General features: G+C 60.1%; 1 non-coding gene across 1 annotated transcript; it reads right to left on the reverse strand.

Annotated features, from left to right (window-relative positions):
- Window positions 1-4258: 4258 nt before the first annotated feature.
- LOC134169430 (5.8S ribosomal RNA) lies at window positions 4259-4411 on the reverse strand. Its single transcript, XR_009966886.1, has one exon. It is a non-coding gene; the product is annotated as a 5.8S ribosomal RNA (ribosomal RNA).
- Window positions 4412-5044: the final 633 nt, after the last annotated feature.

Raw genomic sequence — 5044 nt, forward strand, 5'->3', positions numbered from 1 at the left:
ACCTCACTCACTCGCCCGGCGGCGGCAGCAGCAGGCTCCGGCGGGCTCCCCCCATTGCCTGCCCGCGGGCAGAGGGCTCTGATACTCGCCCGCCCCTCGCCTTTCTGTGCTCCGGCAGGCGCGGGGTGCGCGGCGGTGCGGGGTCCACTCCTCCCGGTGAGAGGCGGTAAGAAACCCAGCCTCTGCCCCGGAGGTCTTTCACCCACAGCAATGGTCTCTTAACAGAGCACAATTCAGTCAAACACGCTACCCTTCAAAACAGAGCTGCCATAGATTTTTTGCAATTATCTCAAGGACATGGATGTAAAGACTTTGATAGAATGTGTTACGTGAATCTATCTGATCATTCTGAGTCTGTCCATGATGCAATTCAAAACCTAAAGGACGGAGTTAAGAAGTTGTGAGTGGAGAGTAGCTGGAATTGGCTAGAAAGTTTGCTGTCAGAATAGGGCGTCAGTGCATGCTTGAAAAATATTATTAAAATCGCATTAACCTATGTAAAAATCTCTATGTATTTTAATCAAACTTCCTTGTTTAATTGCTTGTGTAAATCGTTTGTTTGCTAAGTCTATTAACAATGTTTCGTTAGTTTATAAAGAAGGGAGAGATGAGGGGAATGCTGCACAAGAAGCTGCACCAGTAGACCTGGATGAGAGCCCAGGCATCTGGACTCTTATCAGCCACAAACCTTGGGAGAAGTGAACGGGACAAGTTAGAAAGAAGTGGAGAAAGAACACCGGGTGGAACCGAAGAAAGAGCATCAAGATAATTTCTGAGGACTGTACATTTGGAAACAGGAGGATGCTTAAGACAGGATAAAGAATGTGTAGTCAAGGGGAAGTGGAAGTGAGATTGTAATGAGTAGTGATAGCAGAGAACTATGTTTAGAAATAATTATTCAAACAAAGGTGTGTGGACAGTAATGTGATTAGCTGAAAGAGTGTGCGATTAATAAAATTGTTTTGTGATGGAAAAGTACCAAAAGAACTAACCGCTACTAACTGCTAAGCAGAATACTATAAAAACCTGTAAGCTCACTCAATAAGGGATTTCATTTGTAGCCAGAAACAGAGTCCATGCCTCAGTTGCCACAAGATCGGGCCTGGGAAAGGGTGCTATCCCATATAAAGGATGGCCCGTGTGCAGTAGGGACCTTAGGCATGTTTATCCCTAATAACACTATGATAATAAATAAACGAGGATTGTGTTCTCGAAGGTCAACGCATGCTTTTCAACCGAGCTGCGATGACAAAGTAAATTTTTGGAACCAGGTGAAAAAATAGCTGCTTCATTTTTAGCTCCCGGAGTAGCTAGCGCTCAAGCTTTGGCAACATTGAATAAGTTAGGATGTTGGCTTGCTAAGAAAACTAATGCTACAGCATCCGCTCTCTCTGCGCTGCTCACTGATGTTGACTCTATAAGACATGCAACTTTGCAAAACAGAGCAGCAATCAATTTTCTCCTCTTAGCACAAGGTCATGGGTGTGATGAATTTGAAGGTATGTGCTGCATGAATCTTTCAGACCACTCTAACTCCATTCACAAACAATTAGCACACTTAAAAGACAATATGCGAAAATTACAGGAAACAAGTGATCCTTTCACAAACTGGTTAGCGTCCTTTGGATTATCTCCTTGGTTAATCACTTTGATAGAAAAACTTGCTTTGGTGCTGGCTATAATTTTGCTCGCAATTTTGCTTTTACCGTGTATCATGCAGTGTTTGCAAAAAATGATATCGAATGCTTTTAATCATAAAATGGCTATGCTTGCTACTAAAGAAAACGGGGGAAGTGTAGAGAGCCTGACAGCAGAATGGCTGCAGGACAAAGGCCACAAAACTGTGCAACTAGTCAAGATCTAGGCCGAAGAACACAGCAGCAACTGTGTGGTCAATGGTTGCTCAAGGACAGGATGTATGCTTGCTGAGATAGCGCAACGGTAATGCTTGAGCAAGTTGAAACATGTTGAAACAAGAAGCGCGGTTATTTAGAAACCCCTGCGTTAGCACAAACTAACCAATGATTTTGCTGTACCCTAGCAGAAATTGTATCTAACACTGAGACTATAAAAATGGCTGTATTTTGCTAAATAAACGAGACTTGCTGACCATGATAGCATGAGGCTTGTCTCCCGCGACTCCGACACAGCGCCAGTTCTGCTTACCAAAAGTGGCCCACTGAGCACTCGTATTCCACGGCGCGGCTCCACGCCAGCGAGCCGGCCCCCTTACCCATTGAAAGTTTGAGAATAGGTTGAGATCGTTTCGGCCCCAAGACCTCTAATCATTCGCTTTACCGGGTAAAACTGCCCCACGGCCCGAGTGCCAGCTATCCTGAGGGAAACTTCGGAGGGAACCAGCTACTAGATGGTTCGATTAGTCTTTCGCCCCTAGACCCGGGTCGGACGACCGATTTGCACGTCAGGACCGCTACGGACCTCCACCAGAGTTTCCTCTGGCTTCGCCCTGCCCAGGCATAGTTCACCATCTTTCGGGTCCTAGCACGGACGCTCACGCTCCACCTCCCCGGCCGGGCGGCGCGGGCGAGACGGGCCGGTGGTGCGCCCGGGGCTTCTCGCTCGCCACGCCCCGGGATCCCACCTCAGCCGGCGCGCGCCGGCCCTCACCTTCATTGCGCCGCGGGCTTTCGGGACGGCCCCTGACTCGCGCACGTGCTAGACTCCTTGGTCCGTGTTTCAAGACGGGTCGGGTGGGTAGCCGACATCGCCGCGGACCCCGGGCGCCCGGGCGCGGCCGCGCACGGCCCGGCGGCGCCGCGCGGTCGGGGCGCACTGAGCGCAGTCCGCCCCGGTTGACAGCGGCGCCGGGGGCCGGCGGGGCCGCGGACCCCTCCCTTCCCCTCCCCCCACCCCGCAAAGAGGTTGGGGGGAGGGGGGGTCGGGGCCCCGCACCGCCGGGGGGAGGAGGGCGCGGCGGCGGTCCTCTCCCTCGGCCCCGGGATTCGGCGAGACCTGCTGCCCGGGGGCTCTAACACCCGCCCGCCGCTCGCGCGGCGCCGGGCCACCTGCCCGCCGGAGGCCTTCCCAGCCGACCCGGAGCCGGTCGCGGCGCACCGCCGCGGAGGAAATGCGCCCGGCCAGGGCCGGCCGACGGCCGGGCGGCGGTCCCCGCGCCGGCCCGCCCCCCCCGGCCCGCCCCCGCGGGCGGGTGGCCCGGGGGACGGAGGGGAAGCGGAGGCGGGGATCCGCCGGACCCGCGCCGCCCGACCGCAACTCGCCGGGTTGAATCCTCCGGGCGGACTGCGCGGGCCCCACCCGTTTACCTCTTAACGGTTTCACGCCCTCTTGAACTCTCTCTTCAAAGTCCTTTTCAACTTTCCCTTACGGTACTTGTTGGCTATCGGTCTCGTGCCCGTATTTAGCCTTAGATGGAGTTTACCACCCGCTTTGGGCTGCATTCCCAAGCAACCCGACTCCGAAAAGTCCCGGGCCCGGCGCGCCGGGGGGCCGCTACCGGCCTCACACCGTCCGCGGGCTGCGGCCTCGATCACAAGGACTTGGGTCCCCCGAAAGCGCCGCCGGGGAGGGGGGCTTCTGTACGCCACATGGCCCGCGCCCCACCGCGGGGCGGGGATTCGGCGCTGGGCTCTTCCCTCTTCACTCGCCGTTACTGAGGGAATCCTCGTTAGTTTCTTTTCCTCCGCTGACTAATATGCTTAAATTCAGCGGGTCGCCACGTCTGATCTGAGGTCGCAAGCCCGAGGGAACGAGAAAAAAAACACGCGCCGACGGCCGGCACGCGCCGCCACCGCGGGCGGCCGAGCCCCAGCCCGGAAACGGCCCGAAAGCGCGCGGCGACGGCCCGCCGCGGGACGGCCGGGAGACCCGCTCGGGGAAAGAGAGGCGCCGAGAGGGTGGCGGCGGGAACGACGTCCCCGGCACCCCCCGCTTCGCGACGCGCGCGCGGCAGCACGGCGCGGCACCGCCGCGGTACCCACCCGCAGACAGCCGCCCGCGCGGGAAGCGGGAAACCGGGGGCGAGGCACGCGCCTCCGCACCTTAACCGCCTCTCTACCCACCGCCGCGACGGGCCCGACCGGCCGGCCGAACCCCCCGCGGCGCCCACGACGGGACGAGCTCCGCCGAAGCGGGCGCTCCGGGAGCGGGGAGCTTCGGAGCGCTCCCCGAGTCTCCATTTAGGGGGACGAAGGCCACGCGCGAGGGCGGGCGGGCCTGCGAGGCGCCCCAGCCGCGCCGCGCTGCGCCGCGGCAGCGCAGCCGGCGATTGATCGTCAAGCGACGCTCAGACAGGCGTAGCCCCGGGAGGAACCCGGGGCCGCAAGTGCGTTCGAAGTGTCGATGATCAATGTGTCCTGCAATTCACATTAATTCTCGCAGCTAGCTGCGTTCTTCATCGACGCACGAGCCGAGTGATCCACCGCTAAGAGTCGTCTGCCTTTCGGCACCGTCCCGCGAGCGCGGGAGGGCCGGGACCGCTCGCCGAAAGCGGCCCCTTTTATCTCTGAGGACGGCCCCGCCGTGCGCGCGCCCGCCCGACGCCGGGCGAACGGACCGCACGACGGCAGCCTCGCCTCGGCTGACCGTACGAGCACACACGGAGAAAAGGGGTTGAACGGGAGAGGTTGGTGTAAAAAAAACCAAAATCTACTCCGAACGGCAAGGCCGGGGAGAGCCCGCGCTCCCGACCGACCTGGGAAACGCACCTTGCTCGCTTCGGAGGCGGCCCAGGCGCCCGGGCTCGGTACGGTCTTCTCACGGAGGCGGCGGCGCGGCCGCCCGCGCCGCCCGCCCGCCCCGTCGGCTCGAGACACGGATGGTGCTGCCGCTCGCTCGCTCGGCGGGAGCGGCAGCGGGGGCGCGCCCCACCGGACCCGCGCGCGCGCTCCTCCGCCGCCTGACGACAAACCGGCGCGCGCCACCCCCGAAGCCTCGGCGCTCGCCCCGCCGGCACCTCCGCGGCTCCACCGCCGCGCCGGAGAAGCGGCGACCACCGGAGCCCCACCCCCGCGGCTGGCGCGGCGCCTCCGCCGCCCGCGGGGCCGCCCGACGGCACCCGTCCACC

This window comes from Pezoporus occidentalis, unplaced genomic scaffold (assembly GCF_034315485.1).
Source record: "Pezoporus occidentalis ecotype Australia unplaced genomic scaffold, CSIRO_AGI_Poc_V1 ctg3438, whole genome shotgun sequence".
Classification (NCBI taxonomy): Eukaryota; Metazoa; Chordata; class Aves; order Psittaciformes; family Psittacidae; genus Pezoporus; species Pezoporus occidentalis.